This window comes from Spermophilus citellus (assembly GCF_964194105.1).
Source record: "Spermophilus citellus genome assembly, chromosome: 12".
NCBI classification, from domain to species: Eukaryota; Metazoa; Chordata; class Mammalia; order Rodentia; family Sciuridae; genus Spermophilus; species Spermophilus citellus.
This window is the reverse complement of record NC_138198.1, coordinates 105,354,818-105,373,514: the sequence shown is the minus strand read 5'-3', so window position 1 is coordinate 105,373,514 and position 18,697 is coordinate 105,354,818. Positions and strand designations below refer to the sequence as shown.

Here is an 18,697-nt window from a genome sequence, read left to right as displayed (position 1 = left end):
TTATCAAAAAGGGGACAGTTCTACATCATGTAGAACCACATGACTGAGAAGTTATACTCCATTTATATACGATGTATCAAAATGCACCTACTGTCATGTACAACTAATTCGAACAAATACAAATTATATATGTGTGTGTGTGTGTGTGTATATATATATATATATATATATATATATATATATATATTTTTTTTTAAAGGGACAGTTCTTTCCCCGGAGGAATGTTGCGAGGGTTACATAGGACTCTCTGTGCCAGGCACTTATCACAGTGCCAGCCTTGAGCAAATACTGGCCAGAGGATGACCCTCAAGCTCAGAGAGGGTGGCCTCCTGGCCCTCATGGCACAGTCACTTAACCCAGATCCTGGATTTCTGTCCTGGCCACCTCTTGAGCCCTCAGAAGTGCTAAAACACTCCCTGACCTCCTATGGTGTCCAGTTGTGTCGTCATAGCAGTGGTTCTCAGCCACCCTCCTCTAGGAACATGGGGTGATGTTTGGAGACATTTTTGATGGTCAGAGACTCGGGGAGAGGGATGCTCCCAGCATGGAGCAGGTAGAGGCCGGGGTGCTGCTCAGCATCCTCCAGTCTGCTGACCAAGGAGCCCAAACTCGCAGTGGTGCCCAGGTTGAGAAATCCTGCAGAGGTTTTTTAGGAGGACCCCGGGCAAAGTCAGTCCACTGGAAACTCACCCAAAGAAGGGCAGGAGTTTCCTATTAAGCTTACACCCAGGGACAGTGGCCTCTCCTGTTTGGGGCTGTGCAGGGGTGGAGGCGTGGATGGGACTGAGAGGCCTTGGGGAGTCAAAGCAGCTGTTGGAAGCAAAGAGATCAGACGGGTGCGGGTCTGGGCCAGGCGGGTCATTCCTCCAGCAACTTTGCTAGAGATTTATGGACATCAGCGTCCATTTTCCCCTCCTCCTTTTCCAAAGGCTTTCAGCACCTTGGAGACTGAGGTGGGGGCACGGAAGCAGCTGCTCCTGGCAGGGGCAGATCCACCAGCAGCCTGCTCTGTGGCCCAGCTGCAGGAACTGTAGGCTGCAGCTCCCCGCTGCCCTTGGGAGGTGTGAGGACGCAGGGTAGGTGTAAATCACACTCCATCCAGCTTCTCCACCCCCAGCCCGGCACCATTTTCACCTAGGAAAAGTCTAATAAAAATGCATTCCAAGTCCTAGTCCTAAAGGAACAGGAGTGGGGAGGAGCTGGGGAGAGGAGCCCGCCCAGCTTGCCTTATTAAATGTAGCTGAGCCGCAGGGCTTTTCTGGTCTGGGAAGCAGCCCCAGGGCCCCCGGAAGCAGTGGGTCCTGGGTATCCATTCCATTTTCCAGACCTGTGGGATGGCCCTGCAGAAAGTCCCTGGGTCTCAGCCCACTGTATGAGTTAGGTGGGCACAAGTCCTGCCTGGCATGGCCCTTGCCTGTGTGAGCACAGTCAAGTCAATCAGGACTGATCAGACCCTACCCCTGGGTGGAAGAGACATCGACTGGGGCTTTACCTGGGAGAACAAGGGGGCAGGAGAGAGCCTTGTGGTATGCGACACCTGCAAGGGATGGGGGTAGGTGGGGTAGACCAGGCCACTGTCTTTGAAAAAAATTGCAGTTCCAGACTGTACCCCAGACCTGTGACAGCAGTCTCTGAACCAGGGTGCAGGAACAAGTACATTTTCAATTTCTCCAGGTAATTTCAACACGCAACCAAGAGAAGCACTGATTTCAAGTCTCCCTGGCTCCCCAGCAGTATGGCTGCATGGAGATTATAAGAGGGCACCAGGGAACCTAGTAGAGCTCAAGAAGGGAATCATGGGGCAGACAGACCCTGCATGGGGAAGGGCTGTCGCCCCTCTGGCTGCACAGATGGCTAGGTTTCCGGTCAGGCGGCTGCATGATCCATTTGGGAAAGAGCATGACTCAGAAGTAGTGGCTGCCCAGATCTGGGGTCTGCGGTGCAGGGCTGCTCTGCCAGCACATTTCCCACAGTTGGCAGGGGACCCTCCTGGGAGGCGAGGGGGAGAGAAGGAGGCAGGAGGTGCCCACTGGATTTGCCCTGATGTAGAATTGTTGGTAGATTTGATATTGCAGTTATTTGGGTGCGTGTCTGGTCTTTGCTGCCAGCCTAGGAGACTCGGGAGAGCAGCAGCTGTATTATAGGGATGTCCAGGACTGACTGCTTCCCACTCCCTCTACTGTCAGCTCTCACCTGAACTGTTACAATAGCTTCCAGATTGGCACCTTAGCCTCTGCCCTCATCTGTCTGCCCTCAAAACAGTGACCAGCAGCTTTCTTTAAAATGTGTCGGATGGCTTCTTCCTTGACTCAGAACCTACTAGTGGCTCCCTGTGTCACTCAGAGTAAAAGCCAAATGACCTCGTTCTCTCTTCCCTCTTGACTCACCTACCCCCTTCCTCCCATCTCAGGCTGCCTCTGGTCCTCTGTGCACTCTGGCCTCAGGGCTTTTTCCTAGATGGACCCCCCACCACACACACACACACACACACACCCACACCTAGAAGCCTTGTGCCCCAGATCTGCACAACTCCCCCTCCCCTTTCTTCACCTCTCTGCTTGAATGGCACTTGCCCAGGGAATCCTTCCCTGACCATCCACTTCCTATCTCCCAAATCCATTTCTCTGGGTACCACTCACATAGCGACACTGTAACCTTTTGTTTACTTCTGTCGTGAGCACCTAGGAGGTGGAGATTTTTTTTCTGTTCTCTTTGCCTTGGTAGATGAGGAGCCTGAGCAGTAAGAAGGCTATATATGGTGCTCAGCATACTTCTGTGTCTCCCTATTGTACTGACACTTATTTATTTATTTATTTTACTAGGGATTGAACCCAGGGGTGCTCTACCACCGAGCCACACCCCTAGCCCTTTTCGTGTTTTATTTTGAGACGAAGTCTTGGTAAATTGCCCAGAGTGGCTTCATACTTGCCATCTTCCTGCCTTAGCCTCCCAGAATGCTGTGATTACAGGCATGCGCCACCATGCCCAGCTCTGACCCTTGGAATTTAGAAGTTGTGTTATTATAATCTTTGACACATGCCATTCTTTCTGCTGGTCCATTCCTGGTCTGCTTTGATTTAATTATATACTTAATGAGTTATTTTAATTAATGTCATAAACACAGAAGAGCCCATCACCCAAATAAAACTAGGATTTGACAAAATCTTATTTCCAAATATAGGTATGATCCTGCCCAGCTCACCCCCCGGGGTGCCCACCCATCTTCCTTAAGCCCACGGTCCCCAGTCCCTTGCTGTTCTTTCTATCTAGGGTTACTCCGTCAGTATGCACTCCTAAACTGCTTATTTTATTGTAGTTATTTTCAGCCTTATTCAAACTTACTAGGCTATAGACAATTTTTGGAGTCTTTTTCACTTCATCTTATGTTAAGTTCCCCCTATATTGTTACATGGTTGTCATTCTTTTCCTTTTGAGTACAAAAAAATATTTGTAAAATGGGTATTTAGCATTATGCCCGCCCATAGTTCCAAGTTCAAAATAATAGCTAAAATCTGTTAGGTCCTTCCTCTGTGTAAGGCGCACTGTTTTATTTACCCCATTTAACAGATGGGGAAACCAAGACACAAGAGGTGAGCAACTGGCTCAAGTCACATTCAAATGACCAAAGGCAGAATTTGAACCAACAGAGCAGAGCTGCAGAGGCCTTGCTTCTACCACTGTGCTGCACTGTCTTTCTGCATGAAAGAATGAATGAGGGTCCCCTCCCCCAACCACTGTTCACCTCCTCTCTATTAAAAGAAACTGTCACTGGACCTTGCACTTATAGGGGCTTGGGGCTCAGAACCTACCAAATAGATTAAGCCCTTTGCCTTGGCTGCCATGAGAGGGGACCAGGCTGGGGCTTGTGCCCTTGGCCCCTGAAGAAGGGGCCTGTTCAGGAGTTCGTCTCCCTTCACATCAGGTCTCAGATGACTGCAAAGCTAGGTATGCACTGACCGGCCTGGTCAAGGGCTGATCTGTTTGGGGGCTGTCCTCTCTGGGTACCTGGTGCACCCCCCTCAGGGGTGAGACCTTTTGTATATTAAGAATAAACACAACTAATGAGGAGGGGCTTGGGGTATAGCTCAGTGGAGGAACACTTGCCTACCATGTGTGAGGCCCTGGGGTTCAATCCCCAGCCCAAGGAAAAATAAGACTGAAAAGAAGAAATGGGAACTGGAGAGCTGGACTCAAGATTGGGAAGATGCTGTCCCAAGAAGAATCGCCCTGCCCCAGGAAGACCTATGCAGCAGGGCAAAGCCAGGCAACCCAGTGGCTTTGGTCCCCAGAATTGGGCTGGCATGAGCCAGGTTGGACCAGAAGGAGGATGGGGGCTATGAGCTTTACCATTCTAGTGAGCAATGGCCGGTCTGCCCTGCCAGCCTTTGTCCAAGGCCTGGAGCAGCATGTGCCTGGGAGGGGCCCCTGGGGCTTGCTTCACTGACCAGCTGGAGGAAGGCAGAGGGGGGCCTCTCCAAAAATTCAGCTGCCTGAGGATCAGGCAGGTGGGTCTCTGGTACAGGTCTTCCCCTGGGGGATGGATGGGAGCAGGGACAGAGTGTGTGTTTCCTGGGGTGTTTCAGATTAGTCTGGTGGAGGAGGGGAAGGAAAGCCTAGGCTGTGTTTTTTTTCCAGCAAGTGATATATTCCACTGGTATCAATAGGGGGCGGCAGAGAGCACAAGACAAACAGCCAGTACTCCACAGGCCAGAGGTCCACACCAACCCTCAGTTTCTCCTAAACACCTGGAGGGCCTGGAAGCCTTGCAGCTGAGTGCATGTTTCTGGCACCACTGAAGGGGTTAAGGTCTGTTGCTGGTGTGCAGGCACTTAAGTGGGCCCCCTGGGGTGGGAAGGCCTGGAGGGAGGCAGGGAGTCCTCCTGAAGAAGGGAAAGGACAGATGGTGAGTGTAGGCTGAGTTATCTCAACCCAGGCTGTGCATCAGAATGGCTCTGGGAGCTTCCAAAATTCTGATGCTCTGGCTCACTCAGGCCAACAGGATCAGAGTGTCTAGGGGAGGGACCTGGGATCTGGATGTTTCAAAGCCTCCCAGAGTGAGAGCCACTGACAGCACACAGGCTTGTCCCCTCAGCAGCTGCAAGACCTGGGGCGTTGGCTTGCATCGCCTGTGAAGTGGGGATGGTAATGGTCCCTGCTAACATCCGGGAGTCTTGAGGGTTAACTGAGATACCTGTGCAAAGCTGGGCTTGCAGCAGCTGCGACCTAGGAGGAAACTATCCATCCACTCAGCTGACAGCCCGGGTGCCTCCCGCATGCTTTGCAGGTGAGCTCTGCACCTGGCATCTTTGGAGTAGAAATGCGGGTTCTGGGGGGACAAATAGCGTCTGGGGAGACGATTCACTTCTGGAATCAGATCTGGGTGCAGCTGGCCTTGGGGCCTGGGTCAAAGGCCAGGCACTGGCTTGTACCAGACCCTGAGGTCAGGGATGAGCTGGGCACAAGGTGAAGGTCCTATTCCACTGAAGGCCTGGGCCTCCGTCATGCCCCAGGGGACAGTGCCTCAGCTGTGTGTACGTGGAAGGGGCCTTCTTCTCAAAGTGTATTTTCCTCCCACTTCCTCGGTTTATTTTCCATGAAGATTTTTAGTAACATTCTTTTGAAAATTCCAATTCTACTCCAAGTGTAAGGGAGAGAAAAATGAGTAGGGAGCACACTGCAGAGGCCGGGGGGGTGGGGGTGCTGGGTGTGTGGAGGGCGGGGGGGGGGCTGGTGGGAAAATCAGGGACCCTTAGTGCCAGGTCTCACCCGGGGAACCTTGCCACCTCTCTAGCCCTGGAGGACAGAGAGTGTGACCCCTCCTGATGGGGGCCGCATGGACCTTCAGTACTTACATGGACCTGGAAGTCTGTCCTCCATTCCTAGGGCCTCTCCCAGGTTTGTGAGAAACCTCTGTCCATTTTGCATTGCGCAGCAGGGTGGGCGACAAGCTAGTTGAGACCCCCACATTTCAAGACCACTGAGTTCATGCAGCCTCCAGGCCTCTGCACAGCTGAGTGGGAGAAGGGGCCAAGCTCTGACCCACTGCCCTGGAGAGGCAGAGCCACCCAGGCCCTTTAGGATCTGCACTCCTGCAGGGAGTGTGGGATTCGGGACTGAATACAGGTCCTTGTCTACTCCCTTACCTGTCCCTTTGCCTAAAATGAGGAAACTGAGGCCCTTCTTAGGGGTCCTCAGGCTAGTAAATGGCAAAACTGGGGACTCCTGGGTGGAGCACAAGGGCAGTGAGCTTTGCATTCAAACAGAATGGGGGCATGTGGGGGTGGGGGGGGGGCGGGTGGAGAACATGATCTGACCTTGGACTTGAGCCCCTTTGGGGTTGACCTTCACTCCAAGCCCCAGCCCTCAGGTTTGCTTTCCTTGCTGGATTACTGAGAACCTTTGCTCATTTCTCTGTGTCCTGTTGGGTTTTGAATTTTCAAAAGACCCTGAGTCCTGCAAATCTCTTTCAGCGTCGGGGTGCCAATCTACCCCCAGCAAGTTTCCAGGTGTTGGATGTTGCTGGTGGCTGTGGCAGAGTCTCTCTCAAGGTCAGCTCCCTCAGGCACCTGCTTTATGCAGAAGCTGCCGTGTTCCCAGTGTCCCGACTCATCTGGCTTCTGAAATCACACGCTCTGTGTCCCCACTCTAATTGGCACTCTTGAAGGCATTCCCCAGGCAGATTTGGGTAGGCTTTGACGGCCTCAAAGAGGACAGGAGAGGGCTGCCATACTCATGGTCGCCCTGCCCTCTGCTGAGGGTTCCTTTCATCCCCAGGGGCTGTGCAGACCTGGTGAAGAGGGGGAGCTGAGGGGAGTCATGCCTATTAACAGCCAGCTCAGGACTCCCCTGCTGGCTGCAAACAATGCCTGCCTGCCTGGGAAGTCCTTGGAAAATGGCTCATTAAAAGTGAAAGCCATGGTCAGGGTGGCACCTCGGGTGGCCTGCAGCCTGCACCCTTCTCCCAGCTGTCAGTCGTCTTCGGGGTGGTCTGGCCTCGGGCGGGGGGCACCTGTGGACTCCTCTTCCCCAGGTCTCCAAGGAAGCTCTTCCAGAGAGGCCTTCCCGAAAGGGCTGGGTCTTGCACCTGACCAGGGGCCCAGCATTGCCCACACCTGCCACCTCCGACCATCCCACAGGGTCTCAGCAGCTCACACTTGGCCATGATTTGTAGCAATTCCACCCTCTTGCCTCCCCTTGGGGATCCCACTGGCAGCGCTGCCAGATAAAAAACACCCAGTTGCATTTGAATTTAAGGTAAGCAATGGAAAGAGTCTAGTGTTTATAGATCTCACAAAGTGCACAGGACATACTTATATTAAAAATAAATTATTATCTGGTTGGGCATGGTGGCGCACGCCTGTAATCCCAGCAGCTCGGGACACAGAGGCAGGAGGATCGAAAGTTCAAAGTCAGCCTCAGCAGCTTAGTGAAGCCTTAAGCAAATTAGTGAGACCCTGTCTCAAAATAAGAAACATAAAAAGCCTGGGAACGTGGCTCAGTGGTTAAACACCTGGTTTCAATCCCTGGTTAAAAAAAAAAAAAAAAATATATATATATATATATATATATATATATATATATATAATCTTGTATTTTCGCTCACTAAATCTAGCAATCTGATTGATCCACAGAGAACGCTTTCTGCCTCAGGGCTAGACCCAAGAGGGTGGCTTCTAGTCTCTGCAAGACCAGCTCTGCTTGTCGATGCCCTGAAGATTGTAATAAAAAAAAAAATGCAGGCTCTGATTCAGTAGGTTTGGACAGGGCTGAGCTGCCTTTCAAACAAGCTCCAGGGCCTTTGCTGCTGATCCAGGGGCCATACTTGGAGGAGCAAAGAAATAGGACAGTGAATGTTAGAATCACCGAGAGTAGGGGCGAGAGCTCAGAACGCTCCTGCTGGGGCCCTGCTGGGGCTCGACGCCCACAAACTGATTTGGTTTGTCTGAAGGGCCCACTCACAGTACTTTTAAAAGCTCCCACGTGATCCCATTCCCAGGCAGGCTTGAGAACCACTGTTTTGGGCTGTTTATTGACAACTTTTCTCTGCTCTTTTTGGCCTGAGGACTCTGGATTTTGCTAGATTCAATTGGGTGGATCCAATCTACAACTCTAAGGTATGCTGCTCATGTAAGTGTACCCCCTGGAACTGGGTATGCCAGCCACAACTGTCTTGGGAAGCAGAAAGCCTCCCTTGGAATCCACACATGGAATACTGTGTGGCAAGTTGCTTAATATCTCAGGTTCACTCTTAGGAATTGGGGAGTGATAAACTATTATAAAAGGAGAATCAGATGGACCATGGTGCAAGAGCTTCTTGGATCCATCAACAGCCGTGGGAATGTCAGATGATATGAGGACAATGACGAAACTATATCCAGTGCCATCCACATGGTGACTATGCCACTCCTCCAGCATCTATCCAGGTGATAAACCCTTTATATTACGACTTTGAGAGATGGGTAGACACTGGGTAGCAGCAGGAGGCAGGTCCAGGATGACCCAAGGAGGCAGAAGAAATCAGTGAAATAGGCCTTCTCACCTTCATCTGAAAGAGTAACCTACTAAGGAATCAGGAACCAAAGCAGACTTGCTGGGGTGAAATGTTCGGTCCAAGGTGGTTGCTTTTCCACTTATCTTTGTTTTTTGGATAAAGAAAAATCTGAATAAAAGCTACTTTTTAATGGAGAAATGCTTACCTTATTACTGTCAGCCATGCGTGCCTTTAAAGTCCACACCCCTCCAGGGCCTCCCCACAAGGCATGCAACATAAAGGCCAGAGGATTGGAGGCAGCCGCAGCTGGGTTTGAAATTCCTTCCCAGCCCTGAAGAGCCGCATTCCGGGGAAGATGCTGTTCTTCCCGGACCCTCTGTTTTCTCATCTGTTTGTGGAGACTGTTCTGTAGCTTGTGGGATGTTGAGGAGCATCCATGGCCTCTACCCTTCTGGTGCTATAGCCACCCAACTCCCGAGTTGGGGACAACCAAAAAAGTTCCCCAGACATGTCCAAATGCCCCCTGGGAGGCAAAGCTGAGCAGAACTGAGAACTACTCTAATAGACTCTGGCTTCCCCTTAGGCAGAAAAGGCTGAATTTCATTCATTCATCTTTAAATTCATTCAGAAAGCCCCCATTCCTACTGCCCATGCACGGAAAGGCCAGGCATGGAGCATTAGTGTCCCAGTTAGCTGAAGAGATGTGCACAGATTTGTCACATGGAGGGGCAGTTACTTTGTGTTGGTATTTGGAGCCAGATGGCCAGGGGCCTGCTAATGTGTCCCCTAGCAAAGCCAAAATGTAGAGAAGTGGGTTTATTAGGTCGCCTCACAGGGAAATAGTTATGGAGTGTGTTCCCACCTCAAATCCCCAGAGCCTGGGAGACTGAGCTCGGGGTGGGTGATGAAAAGAACCTCGTACACTTGGAGGCCGAAGTGTCCTCAATGAAAATTCAGGAAGGTAGTTTGCCTGCCTGCCCCATGGGCTTGGGGGTTAGTGCCTTTCCTGGCCCTTCTGTAATAAGGCTGTTCACCATCTTTGGAGAAAAACAAAAATAGAAGAAAAAAAAAAGTCCTTCTCTTACTCCCTTTTCTTAGTGCTAGGAAAGAAAGAAAGAAAGGCTGTGGGTTCCAATAGTAGCCATTCTTTGGAAGCCGTGGACATGGCTCTTGTTTTCAACTTGAGTCCACTTCTGAACATTTCTGGTTTTAAAATGCAGACCTGCATGGGGAACAAAAAATAAAAAGGAAGGGATGGTTTTCATTTGCTCAGGAGTAACTAGAAATGAAAGCTCCTAAAGACCCCTATAGGGTGGTGTGTGTGTGTGGTGCTGGGGATCAAACCCAAGGCCTCCACTTGTGCTAGGCCAACACTCAACCACTGAGCTACATTCCCAGTCCACAACAGTGATTTCAAACAGACAATGATCTTGAAAAACAGCAAACCAAGTTTTGGTCCAGACGCTTGCCTTCTGCAACTCTTACCAGATCCCTGCGACTAGATCTTACTGTCTCTTTGCAGGACGCTGAATCCTGAGGCTGCCCCCCTAGCATGTTCCAGGGAGCCAGAGTTCAGGTCTTGGATCTAAGAAGAAATGAGGAAAAGTAAATATAATAAGTTTTATATAAGGTGAAAATTTCTCTCCCTTAAAAGGGTGATCCTTTTTCTGAGACTTAACATTCTCCCAATAATTTTTGGTAATAAGGTGCACTTTTACGATGACTATCAGGCAGTGGATGTTGGCAATGTGGAAACTGGCTACGCAGCTCCCTTCAAAAGATGGATATTATAGGCCCATGAAATTCCTATGTCTAGTTATTCCTTCCTGAGTGGGAGGACTAGGTCACACAGCTCCACGGAGCCCAAGCCCTGCTGCTGTGTTCTGTGGAAAGTAGCCACTGTCTCCACTTTCTGCTTGGGTTGTGGATTTGTCAGAAAGGAAGTAAGGAGGAGAGAGCAGGAAAAATGATAAGTGGCAACCCTTAGGGCAGTAGTGGGTTTAAAAGAGAAAATTGTAATTCTGTTGAAAATTGCTGGAGAAGATTGTGCAGTCCAAGTAGACATATGCAAATTATATGCAAATCACACGGCCCTCTTATTTCACAACCTGGATGTAGCCCTTGGGAAAATGCTAATGGAGATTAGTGGTCTCAGGCAAGCCTGCCTTGGTGATCTCCAGGAGTCTGGCCCTAATTAAAGAGTGTTTTTTCAGCAGTGTGGGGCTCCAGCAACCTCTGTTTTTACACCCTTCCCCCGCATCCCCCATCACTACAGGCCCATGGCCAAACCTGCAAGGTTCTTCTCATTCCAGAGAGGATGGGGTAAGGAACATGGCAGGAGACCTTGACTGGAAGGTTCTAGAATCCTCAGGTAGATATCACTTCTGAAGGGTTCCTGGCATTCCAGGCCAGACTCATTCTTGAGGTTAGGGATTGCTTAAAACACTGGTTCTCCAACTTCTGAATGCTTAGGCTCCTGTGGAGGGTGTGCTAAAACAAAGGTGGCTGTGTCCACCCCCCAGGGTGACAGTTTCAGGAGATCTGGGTGCGGCTGAAGAATCCAAATTTCCATTGGCTGGTTGAGACCACAGTTTGAGAACCACTGGTCCAGAGCAAACAGTCCTACTCAAAGTGTGATCTACAGCATTCTTTGTGACCAGTCTGGACACAAGAACAGAAATCGAGAGTAAACATTTAGAAACTTTAATTGATGTTTGGACATCCAGCGTATCCAAGCACGTGATCATTTTCCCATTGATTCATTTGTATTGCATTTTACAAAAGTATGGGTGCGTGATGGTTTGGTTGGTAAAACAAGTCGTTTTTCCATTAATAGGAGGTCGAGGACTCTGGCCATGAGAAGCCAATCTAATGGGTAAAGTTCAGGGCAGCCCCAGGCTGGCAGGAGGGTTGGAAAGTGCCTATGGAGAAACCAAGACAGGACTTTGGCCAGCCTAGACATGTAGCCCGGATCATGTCTGAAAATATTGGAGAGGAGTAAAAGGCTGGTTGACACGATGCCTAGTGGGGTGGTGGTGGTGGGGATCTAGCATTTACTAGCTGAGGGTGGACATAGGCACAGCAGAGAACTGTCCTGCTCTGAAAGCCAGTGGAACCCCGCCTGAGGAACAAAGCTGCGAAGACAGAGCTAAGAAGCTGGCCTCACTCTGGACCCCCTGCCTCCTTTCTGGGGGGAGACCTGGGAGGACAGGGAGTGTGTGTCGGGGGGTGTGGGTCAGACCAGATCAACTGGAGGAGTGTCCTTGTTTGTACATAGTAAACGTGGGGGTGTGTTTGTAGGCTCGTGAAGGGTGATGTGGGTACTTGGGTGGCCGTAACTTGCTATTGCCTCATAGGTACCTCCTGCTTCCTGCAAAACCAGCATACAGAAAAGGGATAGCCTGGGAGTGCATCATGAGGACAATTCCTTTTAAAAGGAATTAATTGTAGGACTCCCTACTACACTAAAAAAAAAAAAAAAAAAAAAAAAAAAAAAAGGAAGGGGAGGGGGAGGGGGAGGGGGGAGGAGAAGGAAAAGAAAGAAAAGAAAAAGAAAAAAAGTCCCCAATTTGTAGTCTCTATGTGGCTTCCAGGACAGTCATTTGCATAGTGTAAGGAATACTTGCTCTTGCCAAGGAAGGTGACAGTTTAATTTTAGGCGGCCTTATAAATGGCTTAGAAATCTCTGGTGGCAATAAATACACCAAGTGGCTCTCGTTGGAAGGGCTCTGGCCTGAGAGCCTGAGACTTGGGAGCCCATTTCGGCCTGGGTCCTCGCCAGCCCCTGACCTGGGCAAGTCCTTTTCAACGAGGAAAGAAAGTTCTGAGGGTCCAACCTGCCATCTTCGTAGACATGGTCTTGGTGTTTTAGGGTGACAGTGTGAGAAGTGATTGGTTGTCGTGTGCTTTAAGGCCCATGAGGAGGCCGCCGCTGGCTTTTCAAGCTCAGGGTCACAGAATGGGTGGTTTGAAGGGGCTTAGCATTCACCAACCCCTCCTTTTAGAGTGGTGGAAACTGAGGCCCCGCAGGCCCTAGAATTTGCCCCAAGCCAGGCTTGTGTTAAGGCAGGCCACCAGGCCCATTGTTGGAGGCTTACCGTGTAATTAATGGGATTTGGAGCAATTACAGGGACAGTAAAGCCCCTTGTTTGTCTCTTGTGCCAGGCCTGAGATTCCTCAGGAGGGTGGAGTGGGAGAGTGGAGGGAAGGTGGGAAGGAGGTGGCAGATAGTTGGCAAATCACCTCTCGCCAGGCCTGCTCCCTAGAATGCTGGCTCTCATTTTTACACCACCTCGGAGGGCTCCAGTGCAGAGGGCAGATCTGTTCCGGGACCCGCCCATTTTCCTTTGTAGCTGATTCCTGTTGGTTTTTTAACGCTCAGCTCCAAAAAACTGGCTTTTCGGTTGAGTTTTGCAATTGGTCCTGCATAAATGCATGCCTGGTCCTAGGGAGGGGGTGCTGGGGCTCTGGCCCTGTGCCGCTCTATTCCTCAATGTGTGGCCAGGTGAGGGGGTCGGGTGGGCAGTTGCTAACCTGGAGCTGAATGGTCACTCTTTGGGGGTGAGCAGAGGAGATCTGATAAGCACACTGGGTTTTACAGCCACATGGAACTCTGTGTCAGAGCCCAGGAGCTGCTAGGCACCTGGATACTAGGCTGTTCATTAAGTCAACAAAGATTTCTTAACACCTATTCCCAGTCACCAGGCTGACTGGGGATACAAAAAAGTGGTGGTGATGGTGGTGGTGGTGCTCATTGTTATTGAACTGTACATTTAAATATGGTTAAAATGGTAAATTTTATGGTGTATATATTTATCACAATAAAAAAAAATAAGGTAATGGAACAGACTGAGGTTCCTGTTTCCCAGAAGCAGCTGTCGTTCTGCAGATTTACCCCAGCTGTGGCCCAGAGTCTGGCCACGAGGGGGTCAGGAGGAATCCCAGGTGGAGACCTCAGGGGGCTAGGGACACTCGGAGCAGGCCAAGGAAGGCCACCTACCCACATGCCCGTGAAAGTAGGCATCTATGCACCAGAGGGTGTGACTGTCCCTTTGACACATTTCTTGCTAAAAATGTGCTTTTGAGATGTTGCCGACATAGGAACTGTGCTCAAGTTGGAATGTCGATTTGGAACTAATTCTGTTCACAGAGATTTTCAGTTGTAAAACCTTGGGACTGCAACCATGGTGATGCCCTGAGCGCAGACTCTGGTTTTCTTCCTTCCCGAATGTGTTTCTGAGCGTTTCCCGTTCAAAAAACTTTGGTGAGCTGGGACTGCCTAGCAGCAGCCTTGGCTTTCTTCCTATTTCCGGTGGATTAGTCATGAATGCACCTGCCACCCTGGGGGCTGGGGAGCCTGGGCAAGTGACTTCAGCTCACCAAACCTCAGTTTCTCTCTTGGCACCAGACCCTGATGGAGAGTACTTAGCCACAGGCCTGCGTTCACCAACTCCTTGCGACTCTGAGTGTCTCTTATCTGAATCACGTGTTAATATTTAACATGTCTCCATGTTACTGTTCTCTCCACTCAGGTTACTCGGCACCCACGAGGGGTGTCATCTCTTCCTTTGCCCACCACTGTCTCGAGGCGCCAGGCACCTGGCAGGTGCTCAAGAGACACTCAGTTGATTATGAACAGCTTTCGTAAAACTGTGGATGGGTGGATTTTCCAAAGACAGACCTTTCATTGGCTCACAGAGCAGTCCCACTCTAGGTCTCTGACTGGGGAACTGTTCTGGGAGCCGGTCTGTTCCCGTGTGAGGTCCTCAACACCTATTCAGTCTTTTCGTTTGAGGTAGCTCCGGCCTCTTCAGAGGGCCTCAAGTCCTGATGGCCGCACCCCACAACAGCCGCTCAGATAATTACACAGGCTTCAAATTGTTCGCCACTTTACGTCCTCAAAGCAATTTCAGAATCAATTTGAGGTTTGACAGGGAGCTGGTGGCAGTCTCGCAGGCCTGGATCGGCGTGCTGGGCCTGCTTAGTGCTTGTTATAATTCCAGCGGCAGGCCCTGCGCACCTGGGGAGCAGGATCGCCGGCTTCTGCAACCTGGGGGAGAAAATCAATCGATCAATCAATGAGAGCACACCTAATTAAAGGTAACAAAGGCTCTGGGCGCCTCCTGTCTCTCTGTAGTGTCAGCTGGTGTAGCACAACCAGCCGTGTCTCAGAGGGGATTCAGAAGCAGTCTGGGCATCAGAAGTGAATCCAGCAAAGCCCTCTTGCTTACCAGGGGCCTGCTCTGCCCCAGATCGGACAGTCTGTCCAAGGCGGAATCTTAAAATGGACTTAGGTAGTTACTCTGGTCTCTGTGGATTAAGTGCCTTTGTTAAAAGGTCCTGAGGCTGCCCCTGTTGGTGACTGGGTCACATGGGGCACTTAATGCTCCTGGTGAATGCAGGATTCAGACAGCCTGGCACATACTCTGTGTTTGGAGGTCCCTGTACACAAATCGCAATGATTAAAGTGTGGATTCTGGACAGGCGTCCTGCGTGCATTCCAGGTCTTGCCACTCACTCACCAGGGGACCCTGAGCTGGTTGCTGTGAGGTCTTCATCTGCACCATGAACATGGTCATTGCCCTGACTTCCGGAATCTTTTAAAGAGTTACATGAATTAGTGCAAGTTAAAGGCTTAGAGCAGTACCTGGCACACGGTGAAGCCTTGCTCCTCCTATCAAAGAACTATTTTCCTACGAAGAGAATAGTCAAAGCTACCCTTGATTTTGCAAGGCGTGAGATAAGATTATTTGGGGGTTCGCCTTACAAAAGGGATAGAGATGCCCAAAGGAATGAGTTAACCAGGTTCACAGAGCAGAGTGGAAGTGGAGCCAAGCCTGGAATCGAGGACTGTCACCTGGAGTAGGGGCCAGATGCCACCTGAGCTGTGGAGCTTGTCTTTGTCCATCGGGCCGCTACCCTGTTGTTTCCCTCTCCCAGCTGCCCTGGGCTCTGATCTCCAACCTTATGGCAAGCCTAGCTCTCAAGGCCAAGATCACCTCAAAGCCTCATCCCTTGCGGGGTGGTTGGTATTTTAACAGGGTCAACGCCTTATGCTACAGGAACGGACTTGTAGGGAGTCAGGCATCTGCTCACAAGCTGCTGAGGCATTCAGGGAGGCAGAGGCCATTCTGAGCCTTGCTGTCACACCACATGGCACTTTGCCTACGGGATTTACTTCCCACTGGCTCAGCCTTGTAGATTCTGGGGATTGAGGGAGCTTGGAGGGCTGGGGGTGCAGCTGGCTGGTAGAGCACCTGCCTGCCCACTTCCATGAGTAGGCGCTCGCAGGTGGAGGTCCCTGGGTTGTGTCTCCAGTGCTGGGAGGTGGTAAAGAGCCTTGAGCTCTCCTCAGAGGGAGTTTGGGAGGTTAGGGGGTCTTGGCAATTGTGAGCTGGTTGCCTGTTTTGACTCTTTGTCTTATATTTTTGGAACTTAGGACACATACTGTTAAAATGGACTTAACTCTCCCCTTTCTATCCTCTAAAGGGAGCATGGGTCAAGAGGCAAGATTGGAAAAGTGAAAGTGCTGGTAGTTGAGATCTGCCGTCAAGAAATTCAGAACTGTGCCCTCCCGGGGGGTTGGAAATTGGTCTTATCACACAGTTGTACTTAAGCACTCTCAGTGACAGAAAGGCAGGGAGGGAGTTTTAGTAGCCTGTTTTACCTTTCCCACACTGAGACAGCTGACCTGGCCAGACTTCAGGTGCCCCCCAACTTTTTTTTTTTCTTTTGGTACTGGGAATTGAACTGAGGAGCACTTAACCACTGAGCCACATCCCCAGCTCTGTTTTTATATTTTATTTAGAGACAGGGTCTCATTGAGTTGCTGAGGCTGGCTCTGCACTTGTGATCCTCCTGCCTCAGCCTCCCGAGCCACTGGGGATTACAGGTGTGCGTCACCACGCTTTCTTGCCTTATTCCTACCACTGTGAACACTAATGGGCCTAAAAGCTTTCAAAATAAGAGACTCCACATGGACCATAGGCTCTGGGGTTGCAAAGGGAGGCTTGCTCCTGATAAGTCCAAGCCAGAGGATGCAGTTGTAGACCAGATCCAAAAAACAGAAACTGCAAATAATGGTCCACAGAGTGCCCCTCTTGGTCAATAGCTTTGGCTGAACTTGCTCAGGCCTCCAGCAGAACTGAAAATCAGCTGTGGAGTGTGGTTTCTGGGGAAAGGCCTATTTGGAGAAATGGCTTGAGAACCCACCTGAGAGGTTCAAGTTCAGATTTGAACATCCATATTCAGCCAGTCGTTGTGGGTTCACCAGAGGGAGTGGACATCCATCGGGCTTGCCACAGCCAGCGCTCCGTTATGCAAGGGCTGGAGAGTGTGGGAATTTTTATTTCACCTTCTGGCCTTGGTGTTCTCTGAGCGGAGGAGCTGCTCTCTCTTAGTAACTACCTTGATGGGTGAGAGATGAAACCCTGAGGGCAGGAGAAGGGAGAAGTCCTCTTGGTAAATCTGTCTGAGTCAGCTTTTTCACTGCTGTGACCAAAAGACCCTACAAAAACAATTTTAGAGGAGGAAAAGCTCATGATTTCAGTTTACAGACGGTTGGCTCGATTGCCCTCGTTCCAAGGTGAGACGGAACATCATGGCAGAAGAGGGTGGTGGAGGAGAGCAGGTCAGAATGTGGGCACCAGGAAGAGGGGGGGGGAGAGAGAGAGAGAGAGAGAGAGAGAGAGAGAGAGAGAGAGAGAGAGAGAGAGAGAGAGAGAGAGAGCGCTCCCCTCCCTGTGGACAAAATACAAACCCTAAGAGCACACCCCCATGGACCCCGCTCCTCCAGCCACACCTGACCTACCTACAGTTACCACCCAGTTAATCCCTATCAGGGGATTACTGCACTAATTAGGGTTAAAACTCATCCCCCCCCCTCATTTTTCACCTCTAAACTTTCTTGCACTGTCTCACACATGAGCTTTTGGGGCCCACCTTATATCTAAACCATAACAAAATCCAAGCACGGACTGCAATTGAAAGGATGGAGAGAAGGCAGGCTGGGCCCCCAGGCTGGGAACTGAGTTGGTGGAAGTGGCCAAGGGAGGTGGAGGGACAGGAGCCATCTGCCCTTCAGTTTAAAGTCCTGACAGTGCCTCTCCCCACAAACCTGCCCTTTTATTGGTGTCCACTGCCCACCCCTGGCCCGTGTGCCTGGTTGCTGGAGGATAAGGGAAGATGGGGCTGGGTCTTCCGTAAGGGCTTATGGGGTGGAGATGAAGGAGCAGCCTCAACTCTGGGGGGAGAGGAGGGGAGTTCTGTAGAAGCCAGAAGTTAGAAGTGAAGGTGAACAAGGAGAATTCTCAGAAATCATGGAGCTGGACATTGGCTTCCCCACAGACTGTGACCCAAGTGGGAGCCCATCCTCTATGGGTGGGATAAGAGTGGTCTGAAGACCCCCTTGAGCTGTTTGTGTTCCCTCAGGTGCTCCTGCAGGTTGACAAAGCCTTCTGGCTGGCCTCCTGACCGTTACCTGGCCTTCCTCACTCTGGGGAGCCACGGTGAGCCCCTCTGCTCGCTGCCCCATGCCCAGTCCTTCCACGCCCACAGTCACAGAGCAGTCAAAAGTAAGAGGCTCGCCCTGAGGAGGCCAAGTCACCTGAGATCGGGCAGAAAACCCCCCATGCTTCTCTCCCAGTCTCTTGCCGCTAATCGTTTCCTGCCGTATCCATGACAGCTGGCCATGATTCTCCACTCAGGTGTCCCCAGACCTGGGCTCGCTGTGCTGGAAGGCAGACAGCTCCCTCTAGGTGGCTCTGATTTGGGGAAGTTCATTCTGCACCCACCCCACCTGCCCCACCCCCATCCCAGCCACTTGTCACGGCTTTCCGCAGCCCCCCTCCCTGCAGAAAAAACAGCCCCTCTGGCAGTGCCTGTGCCCCCCCCCCCCGCCCTGTCCTTTGATTATTTTCTGGCTGAACATCTCCTGTGCCTTCCTCCCTTCCTCATCTGTCCTGGGTGTCGGGTGTATAGCAGCAGACTAACAGTGACATTCCTTGCTCATGACAAATAAATAACATTATTGGGTCCTCAGAGGGCATTTGCAGTAGACGGTTAAATATGCTGTTTTTTTTTTTTTCCTGGAAACTTCCTAACATCCAGACCCAGACCTCCTGCCCACATCCTCTCTGATGCATGTTCTCAGCGCTGGAAGGCCCTTGCTCTGGAGCAAAGCTGACGTGTGGGCTGATCCATGCTGTC

At 50.9% G+C, this 18,697-nt stretch overlaps 1 protein-coding gene across 2 annotated transcripts in view; it reads left to right on the top strand.

Annotated features, from left to right (window-relative positions):
- The window catches only part of ZBTB7C (zinc finger and BTB domain containing 7C), a 337,867-nt gene that overhangs the window by 78,357 nt on the left and 240,813 nt on the right, over nucleotides 1–18,697 (top strand). The window lies entirely within an intron of this gene.